Below are 27,057 nucleotides of genomic sequence, written 5' to 3'. Positions count from 1 at the left end.
ATGCAGAGGATGCGTCTTTGTTTTTCTCCTTCCGTCTTTTAGTAAACATGAATGCCTAGTCTCCTTTGAGCAATTTTCATACTCTTAAAGACATGAGCTCCTGTTTGCCTTCTATTGTTCTCCTGCTATATTACACACTGAGGACTTATTTTGAAAAGTAATTTTACATCTAAACCCATATAAGATGAACACGATGGGTCTACTGTAAGTACATTGAAGAGATGGAAAAAAATGGCCTTAATATTCCCTTGAAAAGTTATATTGGAATCAAACCTTGAAGGTTCCAGAAGGTTCTTTGGCCTTTGTTTCCTGATATTTGACATTGAGAAAAGATAAAAAGTTCCAGAGGGGTAGCCGTGTTAGTCTGTATACAGCAAAAACAACGAGAGTCCTGTGGCACCTTAAAGATTAACAAATTTCTGTGGGTACAAGCTTTCGTGGGCTGCAACGCACTTCGTCAGATGCATGAAGTGGAAATCACAGATGAGAGGTATATATACACATCCCAGGGTAAGAAACAGAACAATGGGGAGGGCAAGTGCTAACAAATTCAGTTCAGTTAAGGTAGATGAGGCCTATTCACAACCATTGATTAGAAGGTGAAAATGTGTGAACAGTGACAATTACTTCTTGTAATGAGATAACCATTCCAAGTCCCTGTTCAGACCCAGTCTGACTGTGTCAAGTTTGCAGATGAGTTCCGGCTCTGCAGTTTCTCACTGAAGTCTGTTTTTGAAGTTTTTTTTTGTTGAAGTATGGCAACTTTCAAGTCAGTGACGGAGTGTCCTGGGAGACTGAAGTGCTCTCCTACTGGCTTATGGAGGTTACCATTTTTTATGTCTGATTCGTGTGCAACGCCATCCACAGCCTCAATAACAACTCTGACATTATAATCAAAGAGGCTGACAAAGCAGGCGCTGTAGTCATCATTAATAGGTCGGATTACGAAGAGGAGGCTGCCAGACAACTCTCCAACACCACATTCTACAAGCCACTACCATTCGATCCCACTGAGGAATACCAAAAGAAACTACAACATCTACTTATGAAACTCCGTAAAGAAACTCAGGAACAAATCTACATGGACACACCCCCTGAGCCCCAACCAGGGTTATTCTATCTACTACCCAAGATCCACAAACCCAGGAATCCTAGACGCCCCATCATCTCAGGCATTGGCACTCTCACAGCAGGATTGTCAGGCTATTTGGACTTTCTCCTCAGGCCCTATGCCACCAGCACTCCTAGCTATCTTTGTGATACCACTGACTTACTGAGAAAACTACAATCCATCGGTGATCTCCCAGAAAACACAATCCTAGCCATTATGGATGTACAAGCTCTCTACACCAACATTCCACACAAAGATGGACTACAAGCCATCAGGAACATTTTCCCTGATGATGATATGGCACACCTGGTAGCTGAACTTTGTCTCCAAACCTGAAGTAGTTGTAGGTCAGGACAAAGTCAATCTATACCTTCAAGTCAGTGGCACAGCTATGGGCACACTCATGGACCCACAGTATGCCAACATTTTTATGGCTAACTAAGACATTGCTTCCTTGACACTCGTCCCCAAGCACCTCTTCTTTGCCTACACTACATTGATGACATTTTCATCATCTGGACCCACGGGAAAGAGTTCCTCGAATAATTCCACCGGGATTTCAATAATTTCCACCCCACCATCAACCTCAGCCTGGACCAGTCCACACAAGAAATCCACTTCCTGGACACTAAAATACAAATAACGGATGGTCACATTAATACCACACTATACTGAAAACCAATTGACTGCAATACATACCTTCATGCCTCCAGCTTCCACCCTGGACACATTACATGATCCATTGTCTATAGCCAAGCCCTAAGTTACAACTGGATTTGCTCCGATCCCTCAGACAGGGACAAACATCTACAGGACCTCCATAAAACATTCTTAAAACTACAGTACCCACCTGGAGAGGTGAAGAAACAAATTGACAGAGCCAGACGGGTACCCAGAAGTCACCTACTACAGGACAGACCCAACAAAGAAAATAACAGAACACCACTGGCCATCACCTACAGCCCCCAGCTAAAATCTCTCCAACATATCATTAAGGATCTACAGCTATCCTAGAAGATGATTCCTCACTCGCTCAAGCTGTGGGAGGCAGACCTATTCTTGCTAACAGACAGCCCCCCAACCTGAAGCAAATACTCACCAGCAACCGTACATCATACAACAAGAACACTAACCCAGGAACCTATCCCTGCAACAAACCCCACTGCCAGCTCTGCCCGCACATCGACTCTAGTGACACCATCACAGGTCCTAACCACGTCAGCCACATCATAAGGAGCTCATTCACCTGCACATCTACTAATGCAATATATGCCATCATGTGCCAGGAATGCCCCTCTGCCATGTACATTGGCCAAACCAGACTGTCACTATGCAAAAGAATAAATGGACACAAATCAGACATAAAAAATGGTAACATCCATAAGCCAGAAGGAGAGCACTTCAATCTCCCAGGACACTCCGTCACGGACTTGAAAGTTTCCATTCTTCAACAAAAAAACTTCAAAAACAGACTTCAGTGAGAAACTGCAGAGCTGGAACTCATATGCGAACTTGACACAATCAGACTGGGTCTGAACAGGGATTTGGAATGGTTATCTCCGTACAAGAGGTAATTGTCACTGTTCACACATTCTCACCTTCTAATCAATGGTTGTGAATAGGCCTCATCTATCCTAACTGAAGTGACTTTGTTAGCACTTGCCCTCCCCATTGTTCTGTTTCTTACCCTTGGGCGCACGTGCACACGCGCACGCACACGCACGCACTCCCTCCCCCCCCTGCGATTTCCACTTTATGCATCTGCCGAAGTGGGTTGCAGCCCACGTAAGCTTATGCCCGCAGAAATTTGTTAGCCTTTAAGGTGCTACAGGACTCTCGTTGTTGAGACACAACAGAAATTCTCATGTTGACCTAGTTGAAGGCAGGAAGAATTTGGCTGGAAAATCCTATTTTGGGGGAGATAATAGGGCTCATGATAATTATTGATTGTCTAGCATAGCTCTTGTTGGTTGAAATCCAGCCCAGCCCATTAGTGATTCGAAAGTAATACTAGGCCATTCAATGCCCTGTGTGCAAGAGCTTGTGATCCACATTCTCTCCTGGTTTATACTAGTGCAGATCCATTGACATTAATGGAACTACACCAATACCACCAGAAAAAGATTTGGCCCTGCAGCTGTTTTCCCCTATGGAAGAATCCTAGAGAAACTTAGTAGGGATGATGTCAATAGAGTTTTATTTTAAAAAAAGCTTCACTTCTATGCACTTCCATGCAAGCCTATAACAGAATGATCTCCTTTTCCATATTGTTGTTTGTAGTGTTGTTGTAGTTGCGTTGGTCCCTATTGTATTTTATCACAATTACCATTTACCTCTGTCCTTCACTACTTTCTCTTTCAAAATTTGTTCCAAGACCTTGCATACAGCTGAGGTCAAACTAAAGGGCCTGGAGTGTCCCAGATCACTTCCCCCCCTCCTTTCTTAAAAATAGGAATTATATTAGCAATTTGCCAGTCATAGGGTACAAGACCTGAGTTTACAGTTATTGCTAATGGGCTTGCAAATTCATGTGCCAATTCCTTTAATATTCTTGGATGGAGATTATCCAGCCCTCCCCCCGCATTTGATCCTATTAAATGTTTGAGTTTTACTTTCACCTCAGGTGTGGTAATTTCTACTTCCATATCCTCATTTCCATTAGCCACTACCCCTAAGGTCCTCATTACCCTTATTAAAAAGGGAGGCAAAATGTTCATTTAGGTGGATTATCTTTAATCTCCATTGCATCCTGAGTGCCTAGTGGTCCCACTTCTTTCTTCGTTGTTTTCTTTTTATTTATATGGCATAAAACCTTTTGCTGTTTGTTTTAGTTTCCTTTGCAAGGTCCAACTCTGCTTGGCTTTTGGCAGTTCTTATGTTTCCCCTACACATTCTGACCTCCAAGAGGCAACTTTCCTCGCTGATCCTTCCCATTTTCCACTTTTTGTAGGTTTTCTGCTTTCTCTTAATAATTTGTTTAAGATGCTTGCTCATCCAGTTTGGTCTGCAACCCTTCTGTACAGATTTTTTTTCTTCCCCATGCTTGGGATTCAGGCTTCTGACACTTTAAGTCAAATTTAAAGAAGCTAACCGTAAGGCTCCTCCACAGATCCTTGAGTTCTTCTGTCCAACCCAATTCCCTAAGAAAATCCCTTCATTTTTTTTTAATTTTACCCTTTTGAATTCAAAGACCCTCATTCCAGACCTATTTTTTCCTTCCATTTAGTTTAAACTGAATTAGCTCATAATCACAAGAACCAAGGCGGTCTTCTACAAAACAGTTCTTCTATGATGTCCTCACTACTTACCAATACTGAATCTAAAACAGCATCCCCACCTGTGCTCCAGTCATTACTATTCCATCATGTTTCTCTTAACCCTATATTATCTGCTTTCACTTCCTGTATCAATGGCTCTAGTACCTTCATTTTGTTACCCAAGCTCCGTGCATTGGTGTAAGATATCTTAGTGGTTTCTGCTCAGCTTCACTCAGATTCAACCAACTGGGTACAGTCATTCCTATTATCTCCTACCTGACTGTTCGTGCCAATACCAAAGACAGTAGATTTCCTCTTGATGCCCATTATCCTATTCTCTGTTGCGCCTTTCTCTCTTGCTCCATTTCTCCTCTCACAAAGTTTCCTCCCGCTCAATGTTAGAATCACATATGGAGACTACATGAGCATCTCCTAGATATCTCCTCTAAATTCCTAATATAAAAACTCATTTAATCAGTTACGCCATCCTCCACTGTCCCTTAACCCTGATCCAGATAGACTTTAAAGTACAATTATTATTTGGGTATGGAGAGCGTGTAATAACTGACACTCAAAGTGGCCAGTGTTTTTCCAGTCTGAAAGGACTTTTTCATTTGCTTCTAGGAGTAACAAAAGCTCTTGCCTCCTCCCCCCCGAGCTCTCTTTAGCTCCATGAACTACACTGCAGTGAACCATGCATTATTCTGAGGAAGGGCTTCCTTACTAAGTAAAGGAAGAATACTTGCTTGTTGCGTAGATGCTACATTTTAAGATCAAGCCATGATAGCAACCACATCTTCTGCCTTTTCATTGTGTGCAACTGAATATATTAGGAACTCCTAGTAGCTCTCAAAACATCCCCCACCACTTACCCAAGCCCCGACCTCTTAATTGACTCGGCTTTCAGAGTGAGGATAGGTGAGACAAGCAGAAATGCCTGCTCATCATGGTGACTTTCTATAGTGACTTGAAAGAAAAGTAATTGAGTCTGCTCAGTAATTACCACCCCCTCTTGGAATTTTCTGATCATTATTAGCCAAGTCCCATGCTCTGCTCCTGTGTTGAGCCAGATTCTTTCAACAAATGCATTCCTCTTGCCCCTGCTGCTCTTCCTTTATTTGGACTTAAAATATGCTGCACTATGAAAAGCATGTGTGTCCATGTGCAAGATAAAGCCCTTCTCACACTGATATAAACACAGAAAAACAGGTTCAAAATGCTGGCTACCCTAGCTGGGATGGGTGAGGCAGCAAACAATTACTCTTGGCAATGATTACAAACTATATCCAGGCACTTTAATATTTGCATTAAATATTGTACTGAAGAAGCAAGGTGTGAGACATTTCCGGTGTTACTCAAATACTATCCTCCAGACATCTCCACACTAACAGTGGCTTACAGTTCTGAGTGACCTGAACAGGGTGTGTCACACCTCCTGCATAATACAGGCCATAGAACTTCACCCAGTTACATCTGCATTAAACCCCTTGTACTTGTTTTTGGGTGACTTTCTGGAAGACATGCTTTACTCAGTCTTGTCTGGAAGACATAGGAGTACTGATCTCAATAATGAATCTCCCTCATTTTTAAAAACGGAGGCTTATTTCTCATTTGAATTGGTCTGGCTTTAACTTCCAGTGATTTGTTCTTTCCCTCTCCAACAGGCAGTTCCACCTATCCCCATGCAGAGGCATGATAAGAACCAATATGCCACTTTCTTTGGTGCTTGGATACAACAGTGATGATCAAATAAACATCAGAAAGAGAAAGCCAGACCATTGCCAATCACTGCTGATAAGAATCAGCAGGGAGAATTGGATTCTTTAGTGATGAAGTTTGTAAATCCCACAACTGTGAGCGTAGAAGCCAGCTAAAATAAGTGGAGTCTAAACGTTTAGTCAAAAATTTCCCCTTTCCAGCAGAGTTTGTCAACAAAATTGTAGTCAGACCACTCCAACTGCATCTGGATTTCACGGCTTTCTTTCAAGCCTATCCATCTGCCTGGGAATGAAAAATGTCATATTTTTGGTTCATCATTTCATCCTGGAGATGGACAAAAGTCAATTTTCCACGCTCATTGTTATAATTTATTCAGCAGTTTTCAATACAGAGGACCATGAAATCCTCCTCTGCAGGACATGAAAAGAAGGGACCAAGACTCATCGGGTTGTATGGGCAATTGAACACATTCCCCAAATAAAATAGAAACAGCAACAAGCACTTTTGTGCTGTCTGGCAACATTGGGAGATTTCTTCTGGGCATTCTGGAGAGGCAACAGACAAAACTAATTGCTGATTTCTTTGGGTTGAGGTTCTTGCCTCACTGAACCTGGTTGAGAACTGCATGTTAAGGGGAAAAAGACCACAAAAACTAATAGCTAGATGACATTTCACTGGAACATGATGTCATTTTGAAATGGGTCTGAACTGTGAAGCTGAAGTTATGATAGAACTCTCCAAATTCAGATGTTTGAATTCAGGGTTCCAGTTTGGACCATTAAACAGAAAGGTCGTAGCTGTTTAGTTCTGAATTTTTAAATTTTGTATTAGTACTACGGGATCAGCTCATGTGTTCCAGTGTGGGTGTGCAGTTAGTCAAATGATGTGTTTTGAATGCAACAGCCTCATGTTGTGTTGCAACAGTGCCGTAATAGAATCAGGATACACAAAGTTATTCCTACCAACAAACATTCATAAGTGACAACCCTAATGGAAGTCTGAAGTATTTTATTATAAAGTCAAGGGTCACTTCTCCTCTCAGGTTAAGTGGGATTAATTACATTTGTTTATCAGTATCCAAATATTCACAATGTATTCACTTTATGCAAGCACTTATGTAGCCCTTCTTTAGGTTTGTTGATTGGGTCGTTAGCTGCATAACACAGTTACCAACAGAGACATGAGATTTCACATTGAACAGCAGCTCAAATTGCTGCCTGGGCCTTCAAATTTAACTTTGCACAATCCATTTTCTCCCCTTTCTTTCAGCATTTCTTCTCACAACTTCTCTTCAAACAGCTTTAGCTACATCTCTCCATTTCTAAGTTCTAAACCTCCCATCAGGCATGTATCTCGCCAAGACCATTTTCACATTTAAAATCTCCCGTATTACTTCAATAATGGTTTGGTACGCTACCCCCACAACCATAAGTGTATTAAAAATAGCCTCAAATAAAATTGAACTGAAGCTTTTATGGAATGAAAATGATTCATCCCAAAGATACTGAACTAATTTTTGAGTTCACTTCATATAAGTGGTTTACTTTACTGCAGGAAAACCATATGTAAGTCTGTAGCAAATACATGAATAAATAAATCAGTAGGAAGAAAATGACCACCAGAAGTAGTATTTTTGCCCCTAAGAGAGAAGTCAAATGTTCATACAACATTCTGCAGTGAGCTGTCAAGAAGATGAGCTAGATCATGTAATAGGTCTTTTCCATGTTAGTTTTGCGAACCATCAAAATTTCACTGACTTTCCCTCGGAACATTATTTTCCCCATCATACCTTAATGTGAAAAATGCACATGTTGAGAATAATATGTTTAGATCCAATTTTACTTTATTTTTGAAACTTTGAATGAGTGCAGGGCTCAGAAGAGAGTAATATGCAGTGTTAATGGATACGGTACCAACATCTCCAGAGTTAACACATCTCACTTTAGGTTTGCAATACTCCTACTTCAGACCCAAGCCTCTCTTCAACCTAACTGTATGATGGTTTGCTAACAGAAGGGATGAGAACTGGTAAAACTATTGTAAATTAAACATTTTCCCATTGGAAAGTGGAGTTTTGTCAAAATCAAAGAATTCGCTAGGAAACAGATTTTTCACACAGAAAAAAATCCAACAAAATTCAATACCTTATTTTATCTAAGGTCAATGAACAAGGACAAAACATTGTCAAAAATGTCAACAAAATATTTTACATTTCCCATTTACACCCATTCTGATATGGGACAAAAACAAATGTCAAAATACCAGAATTTCCCCACCAGATAGGAATGTAGTTTTTCCAGTTAATTCTATTTGTGACAGATGGATTGGAACCCATGTCTCCAGAGATCAAAGTGTATTGAACAATCCCACTGAACTATTTAACTCTCATATAGACACACGAGAATTGTAGAAACATAGAAATTGACATATTGGATTGGACCTGAGATCCATCTCACCCAGCATCCTCTCTCAGACAATGGCCAGCAGAAAATGATTGGTCAACGTGCAAGAACACCACAGCAGACAGATGTTGGATTATGTGTTTCTCCCCCCATTAGTTGAAGAATGAGGTTTTAATCCTTTCCATCATTCCTTATTTGCCTTAGATATAGCAAATATGGATATTCTTGTTATCCATATAAATATCCCATTCCTTTCTTAAAACTAAATCCTTAGCTTCAATGACATCCCATGAATGCATAGTCTAATTATGCATTGAGTGAAAAAGTATCTTTTCATCTATTTGGAATTCACCACCTTTCAGTTTAATTGAAAGTCTCCTTGTTCTTGTGTTGTGACACAAAAAACAGAAACTGATGATCTAGTTTCTCTACCATGTATTATTTTATACACTTGTTTACCTTAGAAAGAAGAATAAGAGTCAAGAAATTCCACTCTTTTCCAATCTGAGAGATTTTTTTTCCCATGCCTTGGTCATTTTCATTGATCATCTCTGATCCTCTAATTTTGCAGTGAAATGGGTTGACCAGTACTATAGGTTAGGGCATACCATTCATTTATGTAATGGCATTAAAATATTTTCCGTATTATTCTCCATCCATTCCTTATGCATCATTACATCTTTTGCCTTCTGGCAGCAGCTGCACATTGAGCAGAAGTATTGTAATGAATAAAGCTTTTTTTAGTCTTTAGATTTCTAATAAGCAGGAAATTAGATTGAGAGTACACAATAAAAAAAGAACCACTTTTATCTCAAGGTTCATTTTACCTTGAAGCACACAGAGCCACCTTTCTATAGAAACATTCTTATTAGCTCAGTCAGACTATGCAACTCGTTCATGTGTTGAGTAGCGCTCATTCACTAATCATGAGTTAATTATGCTCAGTATGAGAAGTGATTGCTGAGTTAGAAGGATGACCTCGAAAACTGGTGTAACAGAAATGGGATGAAATTTAACAGTGCCAAGTCATGTACTTAGGGACTAACAACAAGAATTGTTCCCAATTTATAGCAACGTTTCACTTGGACGCAACAGAGGAGAAGAAAGGCCTGGGGGTGCGAGTTGATCACAGGATGACCATCAGCTGCAAATTACCATCATCTGTGAAAAAGGCTAATGGGATCCCAGGCTGTATCAGGTGAGGTACTTCCAATAGAGATTGGAAAGTGTTATTACTATTATACAGGCACTTGAGACCTCAACTGGAATACTGTCTGCAATTCTGGCCTCCCATGTTTAAGAAAGATGAATTCAAACTGGAACAGGTACAGAGGAGGTCTATAAGGATGAGCAGAAGAATGGAGAACCTACCTTTGGAGAGGAGACAAAAGGAGATTGGCTTGTTTAGCACAACAAAATGAAGGCTGAGGGGAGATACGATTGTTCTCCATAAATATATCAGAGAGGAATTATTTAAATTAAGGGCTAATATTGGCTGAAGAACAATTGAATATAAACTGACCATCCATAGGCTTGAAATTAGACAAAGATTTCTACCCATCAGAGAAATGAAGTTCTGGAACAACCTTCCATGGGGAGTAGTAGGGGTAAAATACCTAACTTATTTTAAGACTGACCTTGATAAGTTTGTGGAGGGGATGATATGATGAGATTGCCTACACTGACAAGTAGCCGATCAGCGACTGCTATTAGCAAATATCTCCAATGGTGGGAGATGAGACACCAGAGCAGGAGGGCTCTGAATTACCATAAAGAATACTTTTCCAGGTGTCTGGTGGGTGGGTTCTGCCCAGATGCTCAGGGTCTAATTGATCACCATACATAGGGTCAGGAAGGAGTCCCCCACCCAATTCACATTGGTAGAGAGCCTGGGATTTTTTCCCTTCCTCTGCAGTGTGGGGATACGAGTCACTTGTTGCTTTTGAACTAGGATAAAATGGTAGATTCTCTTTAACTTAAAAACTTTAAAAATCAAGATTTGAGGACTTCAGTAAGTCAGCCAAAGGTTATGGGCCTATTACAGAAGTGGGTGGGTAATGTCCTGTGGCCTGCAATATTGAGGTCAGACTAGACTATCATGATAATTCCCTCTAACCTTAAAATCTATTAGCATGAGAAAGGATTGCAGAACCTGCTTAGCTTTCAGGGATGAACTTGCTTTCAGTCAAATGGAAGATGCTATGTTATGACAATTCAGTTTCAAGTTGGTTCTCTTCTTCCTGACCAAGAACCTTGTCTTTCCCTTGATTTTATCAATATCATGAAACGTCCATGGCATTGAGTGAGCGCCAACTATGGCCCTAATTATTTTACATCTCTACATTTAATTGCATTTGCTACTTACTGACCCATTTCCTATACAACATCAACTCCAACCTATTTTGGGTACAATGTCTGTTGGAGCTCCAGGACATGCAAGAAAAGTGTGGTAGCTATGTGACCTTTTAAAGGTGAACAGTATCCACTGTATTCTCTGGCCAGCTATTAGAGCAGTTTGTGTGGATGGAAGTTGGGTCATGACCCCACTTTCTTCCCCCATTGGAGAAGCTAAATTCAATAGGGAGAGTAGACCTGATGTGCTCTTATGCCCCTAAGATTTTGGATCCAGCCTGTAGAATGGGAGCACAAAGATGGAATACAAGATAGGGAGGAGGTTCTTTCTGTCCTGTTCCCCATTGAGAATCATCTCGTGGGCCAGGAACAGCCAGATACAAAATGATTAATAATTCCAAGATCACAGTCTATGCACAGTTAGAGGCTGTAATCATGAACAATCCCATTGCATTGTTTTATTTTTATTTTCCTAAATTCAGTTGCTTTGCAGTGACTGATGTGATTCATGACAGTTACATACCAGGTCATCATTTTCTATAGAGTTCAATTAGTGAATAGAGGATATTATAGATATAATATTTTAAAGAAACCTTATTGAGGGCACAGGAACAAACCATCCCGATGTGCAGAAAGAATAGCAAATATGGTAGGCGACGAACTTGGCTTAACAAATAAGTCTTTGGTGAGCTTAAACACAAAAAAGAAGCTTACAGGATGTGGAAGCTTGGTCAGATGACTAGGGAGGATTATAAAAATACTGCTCGAACGTGCAGGAATGAAATCAGGAAGGCCAAAGCACAATTAGAGTTGCAGCTAGCAAGGGACGCGAAGGGGAACAAGAAGGGTTTCTACAGGTATGTTACCAACAGGAGGAAGATTAGGGAAAGTGTGGGCCCCTTAGAGAATGGGGGAGGCAACCTAGTGACAGAGGATGTGGAGAAAGCTGAGGTACTCAATGTCTTTTTTGCCTCTGTCTTCACAGACAAGGTCAGCTCCCAGACTGCTGCACTGGGTGGCACAGAATGGGAAGGAGGTGAATATCCCGCAGTGCTGAAGGAACAGGTCCAAGACTATTTATGAAGAGGTGACTGGCTCTGTGGATGTGGAGAAAGCAGTGGACGTGATATACCTTGACTTTAGCAAAGCTTTTGATATGGTCTCTCACAGTATTCCTATCAGTAAGTTAAGGAAGTATGGGTTGGATGAATGGACTATAAAATGGATAGAGAACTGGCTAGAGCATAGGGCTCAACGAGTAGTGATCAATGGCTCCATGTCTAGCTGGCAGCCAGTCACAAGCGGAGTGCCCCAGGGGTCGGTCCTGGGGCCAGTTTTGTTCAACATCTTCATCAATGATCTGTAGGATGGGGTAGATTGCACTCTCAGCAAGTTTGCAGACGATACTAAGCTGGGGGGAGTGGTAGATACCCTGGAGGGTAGGGATAGGATACAGAGTGACCTAAACAAACTGGAGGATTGGGCCAAAAGAAATCTAATGAGGTTCAACAAGGACAAGTGCAGAGTCCTGCACTTTGGACGGAAGAATCCCATGCACAGCTACAGACTGGGGACCAACGAGCTAGGCAGCAAGTTCTGCAGAAAAGGACCTGGGGGTAACAGTGGATAAGAAGCTGGATATGAGTCAGCAGTGTGCCCTGGTTGCCAAGAAGGCTAATAGCATATTGGGCTGCATTAGGAGGAGCATTGCCAGCAGATCACGGGAAGTGATCATTCCCTTCTATTTGGCATTGGTGAGGCCGCCTTTGGAGTATTGTGTCCAGTTTGGGCCCCTCCATACAACAAGGATGTGGAGAAGTTGGAGAGAGTACAGTGGAGGGCAACAAAAATGATTAGAGGGCTGGAGCACTTATGAGGAGAGGCTGAAGGAACTAGGCTTGTTCAGTCTACAGAAGAGAAGAATGAGGGGGGATGTGATAGCAGCCTTTAACTACCTGAAAGGGGGTTCCAGGGAGGATGGAGCTAGGCTGTTCTCAGTGGTGGCAGATGACAGAACTAGGAGCAAGGGTCTCAAGTTGCAGTGGGTGAGGTCTAGGTTGGATATTAGGAAAAGGCTTTTCACTAGGAGGGGGGTGAAGCACTGGAATGGGTTACCTAAGGAGGTGATGGAATCTCCATCCATAGAGATATTTAAGCTGAGGCTTGACAAAGCCCTTGCTGGGATGATTTAGCTGAGGTTAGTCCTGCTTTGAGCAGGGGGTTGGACTAGATGACCTCCTGAGGTCCCTTCGAACTCTAATATTTTATGATTCTATGATTATCCTCCATTTTCTTAATGTCAGTTTGTATAACTATTTTTAGTCCCATGTGATTAGCACTGCTTTCTTATGTTTGCAAGATGTTTTAAGCCACCATGTTTAATCTTCAATATCAGGGTAGCTGTGCATACATTACCATCAGCAAGTTCTTTCAAGTTTTCTTCTGCAGGATAGATGCTCTTTTATAGCAGGAGACATAAGAACTGAAGCCAGGGAAGTGAAAAGAGAATTTCATAGTGTGCACCAAACAAGTATGCTATCTCATTACTCTGTTCTGTTGAAATTGCTGTCTGCTGCATGTTCTTGGTTTTACAAAAACTGTATCCTACTAAACTTCAGTTGTATTTGATACTTCACTATGCATTCCATGTCTGAACATTTACCCTACAATCCTAATTTCAATATGAAAACTAGGTTTTTATCCAATCCTTTACTTTTTGCCAGTGGAGAATGGACTAGCACTTGCTCATTGTTTTGAAGCACATACTTCATCAGCTGTGCAGTGCTCAAATTCCAGCTTCCAACCTCTCCTTTCTTCCCCTTCTACCACTTCCAAACAGCACTGCATCTGACTCTTCTCCTGCTCCATGTTGCTGTCATCTACTGTCAACCCAACTCTTCCCCAGGAGCCTTCCTGTCTCATTTTGACTCTTGACTCTCTTCCTCTCCCCACAATCTCACGCTCTTCTTTGGTGATGTCATCTTCCATGTTGATGACCCATCTGTTCCTTAGCTGCACATTTCCTCACCCTCCCCTCTTTATTTGACCTTCAGCTCTGGTTCAAGTCTCCCATTCACCTGACTTGGTCTTTCCCTAAGCACCCATCATTTCCCATCGGTGCCCTGTGCTCAACCCTGTCACTCACTCATTCCATGACTTCCAGCAGATCGGTGCTGATTACTTCTCATCTGCTCTTAGCCCTCTCCTCCCAGCCCTTTCTTCCAATGGCATGGGTATTGATTCTGTCCATGCTTCGCTCGCCTCCACTCTTTACACTTTTTGCAAAGGGAGACAGGCATGGTCCTCCCTGCCAACCCCCACCCCTGGCTCACCACCACCATCTGCTTCCTTCACTCCCATTCTACTGCAGAGCTTCTCTAGTGGAAATCCCATGACCATGCTGACTTTCTCCACTACAGTTTCATTCCCATTCATTTCTGCCATCTGCCTCGCTAAACAACTCGACTTCTCCAGCTTAATTGAATTCCATGACCACAATCCCAGCTGTCTTTTGGCCACTGTGGACTCTCTCCTCAAACCCCCACTTCTCTCTACACTGCATCTGGCCAATTATTTCCTAAAATATAATGTGACCTATTTTCTTTGTCATTCTTCTTTCCCCCTCCCCAGCTTGCCTTCCCCTTCTTTCCTACAACTTTGTCCTCCTCCCCAGTGTATTTGTTAAAAAAATCCCTCATCTATCATATAAAACATAAGCTATTTGTCTTTGCTTTCAAGACACCCATATGAAGTTCCTAGTCATCTCTCTTCTCTAATCCCTCCACTTGCATCAGTGACCCCATTGCCTTCTGATCTCCCTCACAGACACTCATCCATGCCTTTACTCTTCTCCTTAACCTCACTGCTCTCTGACTCTTCCCCTCACAGTAAAAGCATACCTTAGTCTCTCCCATCTAAAACAAACACCCACCCCACTCAGCCACTTGCTTAGCTAACTCTACCACCCTTCTCCCTTTTGAGTCTTAGCTCACTGAGTGCTCGGTCTACAGTCAGTCTTCCTCCAGTCTCATCCTTGATGTTTTCCAATCTGGCTTCTGCCCCTTGTGCTCCATTGAAAGCACACTCACCAAAACTTCTAATGACCTCTTCCTAGCTACAGCTCAGAACCCGTATTCCATTCTCATCCATTTTAGACCGGTCAGTGGTCAGTAGTAGCCAGTGCTGCTATTTTTGAAATTTTGTCCTCCCTTGGCTTATGTGACTCTATCCTCTCCTAGTTCTCCTCCTACCTCTCTAATTGCTCCTTTAGCATATCCTCCTTGTCCCAGGACTGCCTTCTCCCTCTACACTAAAGCTGGGTGATTTTTTTGGGGGGGTGAGTGGGGGGTTAGCGGGGCAGGGTGGAATGAATAGTCTTTCACCGAAGAATCCCTCAAAATGTCTCCCCCTTTTTCCATTACATAAAAGCATAAGCTACTTGTCTTCACTTTCAGGGCCATTAGGACCTATCCCCACCCTGCCTATTATCTCTCACTATTAAGATGTTGACATATGTCTTTGATCACGGATTGATGCCAGCCTCTCTCACTCTTTTAAAATTGGCAAACTAGTGCCTCTTTCTGCTTTCGTTCATGCTCTGACGTGCATACGAGTTGCTCACTGTAAATATCAGCAAAGCTACCCCCGTTACCTCTTTCAAAATGATGCTTAAAACAGAAAAGATCAAACACTTGAAAGCATACTAACAAATCCAAAAAATTAATTTCATGTCAATCCTAAATGAATTCATTTCAGTTTGGTCACTGAATCAAAAAAAAGCCATTATTCGTTCAGCTCTACTTGACCCAGTATGTAAGGAGCCTTGGTTATTTATTGTTGGGAAGGACAACTTCTGCTTACAAGTACTAGATCTTCCATTACTCAATTTGTGCTTGTTTCAATGCATTCAAATTCTAAACTTTTGCAAGTGTGTGCATCTCTATCCTAGGCAGCTTGAGGAGTGCATGCTCTTCCAACTGTTGGGGTCAAACTGCTCAACGAATAGAACTTATTTACTCCATGCTTCACATGGTCTGACTGTTCACATATGGGTGCACTGCAGGAGTTTTTTATTCAGGATTTAAAGATAAAATCCCAGTCCTCCTTGAAGTCCTAGGGAGCTTCACCACAGACTTCTATGAGGCTCAGTTTTCACTCTCAGTCCCTGAAAGGTTTGTGGTTGTTACCAGAGAAATCACTGCTCTATGTTCTATCAGCACAATCATGTTCTGCTAGGCAGTTGCTACAGTAAGTTCTTGAAAGCTAACTTTACTAGACTGGACAGAAGATGTTCTCAGGGGAGGAAGTTCCTTTCTGAATTAGCACTCTGGCAGGTGTGCTTAAAGGCTTCAGTTGCTACTGAGGTCTGTCACTCTAATTCAGAGGAGCACTGCTTAAGTATGTGCTTAATTTTAGCCCCATTGGACCACTCATGCTTGCAGTTAAACATCTGTACTCAGTTGAATCTGGGCCCATGAGTCTGATTCTGTGGTACTGAAGATAATGGGAGCTTTGCCATTGACTTTTATAGAAGAAGAAGATTAGAGTTGGAACGGACCTCAGGAGGTTTCTAGTCCAACCCCCTTCTCAAAGCAGGGCTAACCTCAGCTAAATCATCCCAGCCAGAGTTTTGTCAAGCTGCAGTTTAAAAACCTCTAAGGATTGAGATTCCACCACCTCCCTAAGTAACCCATTCCAGTGCTTCACCACCCTCCTAGTGAAAAACTATCCCAATATCCAACTAGACCTCCTCCTCTGCAACTTGAGACCATTGCTCCTTGTTCCATCATCTACTACCACTGAGAACAGCCTAACTCCATCCTCCCTGGATGCTGGATTATAGAAGAAACACAGCAGACCTATTTTAAAAGCAGCAAAAACCATCTACAGCAATCTTGATTTGCTTATTAATTGTTACTTATTTGTATTACAGTATTTCCATGTGACCCCAATTATTGACCAGGATCCCACTATACTAGGTGCTATGCAAAAATATCAGTCAGTCTCAGATGACATTCTCATAGGCAAACTAGGGAAATGTGCTCTAGATTAAATTACTTTAAGGTGTGCACACAGCTGGTTGATATACCACTCTCAAAAAGTAGTTATCAATGGTTTGCTATCAAACTGGGAGGACATATTCATCGGGGTTCTGTCCTGTGCCCTATTCAATATGCACTGTGCACTATTCAATATTTCCATTAGTGACTTGGATAAGGAATTGGAGAGTACGTGTATAAAATTTGTGGATAACACCAAGCCAGGAGGGGTTGCAAGCACTTGTAGTAGAGGATTAGAATTCAAAAATGACCTTGACTGATTGGAGAATTGGTCTGAAATCAACAAGATGAAATTCAAAAAAGAAAGTGCACAGCACTACATGTAGGAAGTAAACAAAAAAACCCAAACAAATACAAAATGGAGAATAACTGACTAGGCAGTACTACAGAAAAAAAGGATCTAGGGGTTCTAGTGTATTACAGATTGAACATGAATCAACAATGTGATGCAGTTGCAAAAATGACTAATATTTTGGGATCTATTAAATGGAGTGCTGTATGTAAAATACGGAAGGTAATTTTTCAGTTCCACTTGGCACTGGTGAGGCCTCAGCTGAAGTACTATATCCAGTTTTGGATATGAACACTTTCAGTGTTGGTCTAGGTATATTTGGTCCTGCCTCAGCATGGAGGGAAGTACTGGATGACAAACTCCATTTCAGTCCTACATTTCTATGAATCTATGATTCTATAACAAAAATATAATCCTTGCCTTGAAGGCCCAGGCGTAATTTACCAGGGTATGGTTGCTTCAACTGCTGGGCCCCAACAGTAAAAATACATTATAGCATCTTTGCGTTTAGGATTACAAAGGGTAATCAAGAAGTGCTTGATTTAAGAGCACAAATTTCATTGAAAGTAAGTGGGACTTGTGCTCCTAAACCATGTAGGTGGGTGAGGTAATATCTTTTGTTGGATCAACATCTGTTGGGGAGAGAAAAGCTTTTGAGCTTATACAGAGCTCTTCAGGTCACATGGTCACTTCAGCTTTGTGTAAACTTGAAAACTTGTCTCTCTCACCAGAAGTAGGTTCAAAAAAAAAAAAAAAAAAATAGATATTACCTCACCCATGTTGTGTCTTTAACATCCTGGAACCAACCAGGCTACAACACTAAATCACATAGGCACTTCTGAAAATCCCATACCTAGGCCTTAACACAAATCTTACAAATGGAGGCACAGTCAGTTTAAGTGACTTTCCCCAACGTCACTCACAAAGTCAGAATCAGAGCCAAGATTAGAACTCAGGACTCCCAACTCTCAAGACCTAGCTCTAGTCACTTGATCACCATAATACTAACAGTTGAAGTATGACAGCTACCAGTTTTACTACAAATAGCAATATTTGTATAGCACTAAAGATTGCAGCTTTTTAAAATAAAAATATTCCAGATAAACAAATATTTATACAAGTATTGTCTGCAGCTGAAGAGGCCTCTAGAAATTTAAGGAAAGGGCATTTTGTAAAACTCTATGAGAAACTCAATAATAATTAGAATTCCTACCAGGCTGTTAACTAATGCAGACATAGTAAAACATATTTTTAGTAGAGCTTATTATGTTTTAATAAAATAAAAAGAGCATAGCTGAAGGGTAAGAAAAAGTAGCATCTGGTCTATTATCAATTCTACATGGTGGAGTGCATGCGTGTGTGCTTAAATGAAGTGTTGGATTGATTTGTTATTAGTTTAAAAATGTTTGCTAATACATAGACTGTCTTTAAAGTCTGTACTTCAGTTTTCTAGGGGTGGTGTAATGCAGAAAATGGTGGTATAGCTTATGGAGACAACCTAAGAGTGATGATAATGCTTTATCAGAGAACATGCTCTAAAGCCAGTGTCCATAGAGATTACAAGTGAGTATAACTGTGATGTTATCTTTGCTCATTTAATATCCCACCGGCATTAGATCATAATTGCAAGTTAGGCTATTAGATATCATCGGGAAATCCCTCGAAGTCGAGGATGATTGTCTTTTATGGATTGCCCATTTCAAAATTATCTGTGGGTCTGCTGATGGCTGATAAGGCCTACTCTGGAGCCACAGACTGTCACATTGCAGACATGTATTTTGGAACAGGACAGACGAACCTGAGGTATTGGTATGGGCCATACCACGTTCTGTCGCTTCCATTTTCCGTTATGTATAGTCACATCTGATTCTCGAAGTGCTAAGTTCCCTGCCTCAAGCAATTCCTCTATCGTCATTGGTCCTGGGTTATATGTTCTATAAGTTGACCTCAAAGTTGCATTTCCTCACATTTGCCTTAAGGGAATCTCTGTAGCATTTTTCTACCCTCCTCCAGCACATTTGCCTTGACTGAATTGAGAAAAGACAACTTGTTTGGGTAGTCTGGAATCAGGCATCTGGACAACATGGATGGACAAGTTGATGATAAACAATAATTGCCTCAATGCTCGTAATATTGGCTTGTGAGAGGATGTTGATGTTAGTGTGTCTATCATCCCATTTTGATTCAGAGAATCTTTACGCATACAGCATTGATGATACTTCTCCAGCACCTTTAGGTGTTTCCTGTATGTTGTCCACATTTTACAGTGGGCGATTAGATATATTATAGCTCTCACTATAAACATGGGCTTGATTCACTCCATCAATGTAAACGAAGGCGCAGGACCCCCGTGATGAAAGAGCTCCTGATAGAAGGCCCATTACTCTATGGGGCAACCAACTGTTGAGACCAGGGCCAGGCACTGAGGCATTACTCTCCCAATGATGCAACCACATGTTTAGCACCAACAGGTGTGATTTAGATTCTATTGACCAGATTTTCTATTGCCATGCACATGGTGTAGTCATCCATACCAGTGCTAAGTGGATGCGAAACATGCTATTTTGAGTGACTAGCTGTGATGATTTGGGGTGGTGTCTGTACAACTTATGAATTCTGGTTGACATTATGAAATTGTATCCTGAAATTATGCTCATAGAAAGTCCATATGGATGTGGATCCATCACTGCGACTGGACAAACATCAGGTACACGCCATACTGAGTACAACAGAAAGGTACTTCAGTTTAAACAAGTGTGCTTTGCCCATGGTAGTTATGCCAAGTAGGTTTGCTCACAGTGGAGAAAATACTTCCTCCTCCATCTGAAGGGAGAGGGAAGGGAGGAGCAATGGAAAGTTACCACACAAGTCACCCAGCATACAACAGCCTGAATGAACAAGGGGCAACCCTGCCGGCCTGCTTTCCTGAGCTCAGACAGATCTCCCCACCAGAACTGCCAAGGGAAGGGTGAGTTAGTAAAGGGACTTGTGATTGGGATGTTTATTGTTTTCTATTTGATCTCAACTCTTGTGCTTTATATGATTAGATAAAAGAACAATAATGCGCTAGATTCTGGGCAAAGTGTCTTGTGTGTGTGTGGCTATGTGTTTCAGAAATGTCATAAGTCTCCTGGGAGAGAGAGAGAGTTAACCTGTCAACCACAAGGCTTGAACCTTGCAGTGGGGTTTTGGAAAAGGGTGTGTTGAAGTAAAGGGGAGATTGAAGGGTCAGCACTGGGCCCAGGGAGGCTAAGATGCTGGACAGTGAGTTCCAGTTGTCAGGATGGGCTTCTAGACAAAGGATCTATGCCATGAGAGGGTGCCTAAGGATCCCAAGATTGGGGTAGTGAATAGACTCTGTTCAAGCTCCAAAGGTTTAACATACCCTGAGATCCAGCTTCTGCTCAGAGTAGTCTGGTGGGTGGCCAGTAGGCAGCACCCCACCGCATCTAGTGCACTAGTATTTTACACCCTCGTTGCACTGGTGTGGATGACTACACAAGGTTCAAGGCAATGGAAAAATGGAGCCAGGTACTAAAAGGTCTCTCTAAATTTTCTTTGTACTGAGCGGGCTACAAACTCTGCCTGAGGCGTGCACGAGTCCTCTGGCAAACTCTGTTCTTGGGAGGGGAGAGGAGGAAGAAAAGGGGTTTGTTTTTAAACAAAACAGCCCACCCCATTTCTCTGGCTTCATTACCAGGGCTGCGGTAACTTCTGAACATTAGCCACATGGTTTGAACTCATGAACCAGCAGCAAAGTGGCCACAGAGCAAGAAGTAACTCTAAATGCTGTGCCATTGCAACACGTTATTGCCTCACAGAACCTGGAAAGTTGGCACAGCTCTATCTTATTAAACTCAAGACAAGAGGCCACAAACAGTGCCTTGAAAAGTGGAAGGTGTTTTAAATGTGTGTATATATACTGCTTGACTGCCAACATCGCAGGCACTCAGGGCTGCAGACCATGTGGTGGGGCAAGGGATTGTGGGCTGTCTCTGCCCCACATCCAGCCCTGCTTCCCTGACCTCAGGGCCCCAGGAGATAGTTGCCATTGTGCCCTGGAGCAGGTAATAGCCCACAGAAGGGACACCCCGACCCAGCAGGAGCACAGGCTCCCCTCCTCTTATCTCTCCCCCAGCACCGTAGATGCCTGCTGGGATTGTCTGCCATGAGCTCAGTTCAGCACTGTCAACCCCCAGATGTTGCTGCCAGCAGCAGGGACCTGCCTCTGCATTGCCAGCTCCATGTGCCCTGGGATGGGAGGGGACCAGGAACAGCCTCCCTGCTGACAGGTTGGCTTGAGTTGGTGGATTGAAGCACCGGTACTCATAATGTTGGGTGAGTTAATATTAGGACAAGAAGCTTACATTTTGAATTCCTTTCCTTTTATGTTTGAAGGCCTAGCCTTGGCATTGTAATAACACAAACTGTTTGCATTTCATTGTTGAAGCAATAGAACTTCTCAATCAATTACAGATTTATTCGCACAATAACCCTGTGGTACAGGGTATTATTGTTTCTATGTTACAAGATCAGGAACAGAAGTACAGAGGCCAAGAGTTCCAAAAAGAGGAGGCCAAAGTTAAGCTCCTACATCCATATTTAGGCATCTAAATGAATAGCCTAATTTTCTAACGCAACATCAAAGTTAATGGGAGTTGCTGCATTCTCAGCACTTTTGGGAAAAACAAAAAACAAAACCCCAAACAAATCAACCCTAAACAGGTGCATCAATATAAATTTAGAAGCTAAATTTTAGGCTTCTGTTTCTGAAAATCTTAGCCAAAAAGTAAGTGACTTGCCCCATGATCACACAGAAAAATCTCCTTAACTAAAAAGGATCTTCTTTCTTCTTACACACAGATGCAATTCACACCAGACCAGATTGTGTCTTTTAAGCCGTGGCCCATCCGAAGGGGCTAGGCTGCTGGAGTAATTCTGACTTGGATAGTGTTCTTCTTGGGGCATGTGGGGAGCAGCTATGATTTCAGCAGTGGCACCATCATTTCAAATGGTGTTCCTTGCACACCCTCCAAACGGCATGCCTACCAGCGATAGAGTTCATGTGCTGGGGCGCCAAGGATCTGAACACTTCCCATGCTCCAGAACAGGACTGAGCCCTACCCCACGTGTCGATAAAGAATCGTTGTGCCTTTTTACAACTTGCGCATCATTGTAGAAATGGTTACGATCAAGTCTACAGTGTTTCCCATGATATCAACAGGCATTAGGGGTATACAAAAAACCCCCACACTCTTTGAACAAACAACCAACAGAAACAAAGCTCATTTTGTGCAAAGTAAAACATTCTACAGGTTCGCTTTGAATTATTTCATTGTTTCCTGCAGAAAGGAAAGCCATTTTTGTAGGATGAATGGTGGACATAACACATTTTACCGGGCACATTTCTATGAAGAATCTTAGTTGAGTCCAGAGTGGAAAGTGTCCCATCCCTCTCTCCTCCCCCTCCCCCCCCAGAACATTTGGGTAGAAATGGTGTCATTTTGCTTGTGTCTAGACTTTGAAGTAGGAGGTTATGTTTCCTGAGAATTTGAATGTTTGAGAAAATTGGGGGCTAGCCAAGTAACAAACTCAGAGAACCACGTTTTACTCTGAGATGGTGCTCCCAGCCAAGGGCATGGAAACCCCATGTATATACCCAGAAGAGAATTTGGCCTGCAACATTTCATCTGACTTCTGATCTTCACAGGTCAGTTCCTCAGCTGGTGTAAACTGGCATGGACCCATCAACTTTAATGTAGCCATACTAATTTACACTAGCCAAGTGTCTGACCTCTTGGGCTATTTTATGGACAGAGCACTCTTAACAGAGGGCCCTTGGTTAGAAAACTTGCTTCTACTAGAAATCAAGATGAAACTGAAGCTAGCTAACTGCAGATCAGGATACAAGAATGTTTAGAGAGCCTTGCCTAGTGAAGTGAGAAAACAACAAAAGTCCTGGAAAACAGTCACTGAGGCTTATTCCATCAGGAAAGCAGGTTAACATATGGAGTAGAGTTTTGGTCTCTTTGGGTGAAATTCACCCTTAATTGAGAGTTATGCAGTACACAGACCATCTGCATAGGGCAGAATTTAGCCTTGTGTGATATACCCGGAGCCTTAAAAATTCAGTCTCTTGCAGGAATGGAGTTTCTTTTGTACAGGAAATCAATTGTATTTAATGGAATTCACCTTCAGGGCAGGTGATAGGTACATCAGAAATGCTTATACAGATAGACAGATTTAAAGCGGTCATAGAAACTTGAGCTGGGAGACACCCATTGGCACATTTAATCTACCATCTCTCCTTGCTGGTGCAGGACTGTTCACTGTGGTATATTCTCCAGGGCCATAAGTACATAATCTTCCTGTATCTCAATGTCATTTATAGATGTTAGCACTAATGTCCAGTCCTGCCTTGAAGGCAGTGAAAACTGAAACTTAAAGTCTGCAGCAGCAGCTTTCAAACATGCTCACCCACAGCAGACTGTGCATCTTTTTTGGTTTAAAAAAAAGTTAAATTAGGATTTTTAAAATGTTGTTTCAACTAACATTGTTAAAACCTATCAATGTACATAGGGAGAAAAAGGGTCCTTTAAAAAAAAAAATAGAGGGCCACCCATTAATAAAAAGTAACAGCTAAAAGCCTCTGGGGGAGTAACTGCCTTTAAACACCACAGCCAGAGATTAGTGCTTCATAGGCATTTGGACATGCTGACTTTGGGAGCACAAAGTGTGCCTATGCCTCCCCAGGGCCTAGAAGGAAGCTTGTGGCAACAGAGGGGAAAGAAGCAGAGTCATGAGTGAGACAGCAGAGTAAAGTATACACAGCATGAGAGCAGGTGAGCCAACGTGACCATCATCCTCTTGACCAACACAACAGGCAGTTGTGGAGGGCAGGGATTGAACTGGAGACCTTTAAAGCAAGAGGCTCTGGACATCAAACTAGGGTGCTGCCTTCCATAGCTATAGACTGTTACAGACTCTCAGCTCCTGGTCAGGCACTGGAGCAGGGAGGCATAACACACAGTGACCAGTAGATTGCACAAGGAGCTGCTGAGCGGGGTAGGACAACTATAAAGCTTGTTAAACTCATTTTACAAAGGTTATTTGCAAGCCTGACCAGGCAAAGCATTCTAAGGCTACATTTAAAAAAAAAACAAAAAAAGAAAAATCCCAGAACATGCTCTTTTCCCAATTGCAATGAGACCAGCTGACCCGCAGTGGTGTTACAGCCTCATTTAGTCTCAGTCCAAGCATAAATAAAACAGTCATGACTCCATTTGGCCACAGGACAGAACTAAAACACACACACCAGAAGGCGGGTTTCTTCTGCTAATTTAAGCATCCACCAACCGAACCAAGGCAACTTCTTTTGGCAAACATTCCAGCCAGAGTAAATAAATAAAACCAGACCTTACTATGTGTCAAGTCTCTGGATACCAACATAGTCCTCCTCAGGATAAAAGTAGCCAGTAACTTCCTCCAGCCGTGTTATCCCAAGTCAGAAATAGCCACTGAGCAACCTCCTTTCCCTTCTACAGAACACTCACTTTTTTCCCTTGTCCCTCATCTCCCAGCACTGGGTGCTGCTCTCTTATCATGGTTTCCTTCCACTCAAGCAGCACAGCTGTCAGCCTCACCCTGCAGCATCCTAATAAGCCACAGCTGCCATCTTTTCTTTCCAATTGTGATTCCTCCGGCAGCCTAAAAAGGCAGTCTTTTTGCTTGCTGCCCAGTGAAAGAATATAACCATTTCCTAGTTCACACTAGGAAAGAGGCACATACAACTACACAAAAGGGGACAGGGTGATAAATATATATATAATCTCTAGCAAACTCCATTCAAGGATCTCAAAATACTTTATAAACAACATATTTATTCTTGTAAATATGAAAAGAGTAGGTATAATCCAACTATACTAGGTACTTACCTTGCCCCATTACCATCGTATCTGAGGGCCTCACAATCTTTAATATACTTATCCCCAAAACACACCTGTGAGGTAGGGCAGTGTTATCATCCCTATTTTACAGATGAGGAACTGTTGAACAGAGAGGCTAAGGGCCAGAGTTTCAAAGGCATTTAGGTGCCTAAAGATACAAATAGGTGTCTGGTGGGATTTTTAAAAAGCAGTTAGCTGCCTCACACCTATTGATTTTAAACCTGTTTAGGTGCTTCTGAAAAAAGCCCACAGGCCATCTATCTGTATCCTTGCATACCTTTGAAAATCTGTCCACATGGGAGTTTCCCAAAGTCACACAGGAAGTCTGTAGTAGAACAGGAAATTGAACTTAAGTCTCTTGAAGCTTAAGTGAGCATCCTAGCCATTAACCCGTCCTTACACACACACATGCCCTCCTCCCCACCCATTGTTTAATATGCATTCCTTTTTTTGGCATAGCGCACATACTTAGCTGACCAGTCTTAGGCTATGTCTACACTACACACCTCAGTCAGCAGCATGGAGGGTATGTGTAGCGACACTCAGCAGTGAAAAGCAAGGGGTGTCCAAGCTGGAAAGGAAAATAGAGCAACTGTTCCCCACGGCCCAACTAATAGCTGAGCATCAAGAAACTGGGGAAAATACTGTACAGCCAGTGGAGACACTGTGGTGGGCTATACAGAGGCGGTAAGCTCGTACCCCTTGATTCATATGTTGAGCCTTAATATTAATGGACGTTCAAATGATTGCAACTACTGTAGGCTTGGGAAAATGTGGCTGAGTGATAAATTTAAAAAATAATGCTCAGAAAAACAGAATGGAAATGAAAGGAAGGCTATTATAAAAGACAAAGAACAAAGGCAGTGGCACGTAGGCCTGGCTTGACATGAGTAATTAAACATGGGGAAAGCCTCATTTCTTGGAAGACTGGGTTAGGGAGGTAAGCAGATCAGCGGCCTGAAAATAGAATGTCTGTGCTAACTAAGACAGGTAAATGGATCAGTGAGTTAAGAGACAGAATGTCTGAACTGGCTAAGACAATGGGAGTGAATGCAGGGAACCATTTACAAAGAACAAAATAACAATGGACAAGATAATGTAAAGAGTAGGTCGAACATGGACAGTGCATGGAGAGAGCACGCTGTACAGGAATTGGTTGCTATAAAGCAGGGGTGGGGAATTTGGTCTGGCCCGCGGCAATTCAGCGGCAGGGGGGGAATTCGGCGGCAATTCGGCGGCGGGGGGGATTCGACGGCAGACACTCAGCCGTCTTCCACATACCACCATCAGGCCCTTGCCAGAAAAAAGGTTCCCCACCCCTGCTATAAAGGAACCAAAGCAATCCCAAAACGCACCATGCAATGTATAGTAAATGCAATGAGATGTGTAAATGTATATAACAGATGAGGTTTTCTGTGTAACTTTGGATCTGTGAAGTACCCTGCATCCACCCCCTGCATTTGAATCTGATCAACGCTGCACAGCATTGCTGTGTGCCAGATAAGACAACTGAGTGATGAAGCCTGGAATCGAGCTGAGTTCTTGTGAAGCCAGGTAAAAAGAGGTCTCAGAGGGAATCCCAATAGCGGACATGTTGTTCTCAGATTATATTTTGTTCACAGATGACTTGCACCACCCAGCAAGTGTCTGTCTTTGAGTCATGGACCAAGAGGTCTAGAGCTTGCTTGATAAATGTATAAGGAGCACCACCCTGCACAGGGCATAAAACCAAGTACTAGGTCCAAGAAAACCCTCAAAACCCCTTGGTGATGAAATTACATTTTTGCACTTAAGCAAAAGACTGTTGTACTGGAAATGCAATGAGCTTAAGTCCTGCTACTTCTGGCTGAAGTGGTACCAGAGCTGCAAAATTTAGATCAGATTTTGAACACCCATAGGATGAGATAGGGAGTTGTATA

General features: G+C 42.2%; 1 long non-coding RNA gene across 1 annotated transcript in view; it reads right to left on the bottom strand.

The window, feature by feature from the left end:
• Nucleotides 1–24,745, bottom strand: part of LOC137143494 (uncharacterized) — a 158,641-nt gene extending 133,896 nt beyond the window's left edge. The window contains exon 1 of the long non-coding RNA XR_010917174.1: nt 24,609–24,745. This is a non-coding gene — a long non-coding RNA (uncharacterized lncRNA). The remainder of the gene's footprint in view (nt 1–24,608) is intronic.
• Nucleotides 24,746–27,057: the final 2,312 nt, after the last annotated feature.

This window comes from Emydura macquarii, unplaced genomic scaffold (genome assembly GCF_026122565.2).
Source record: "Emydura macquarii macquarii isolate MOO-44397 ecotype Brisbane River unplaced genomic scaffold, CSIRO-AGI_Emac_v2 contig_3328, whole genome shotgun sequence".
Taxonomy (NCBI): domain Eukaryota; kingdom Metazoa; phylum Chordata; order Testudines; family Chelidae; genus Emydura; species Emydura macquarii.
The sequence above is the reverse complement of the archived record's forward strand: the minus strand, read 5'-3'. Positions and strand labels throughout refer to the sequence as shown.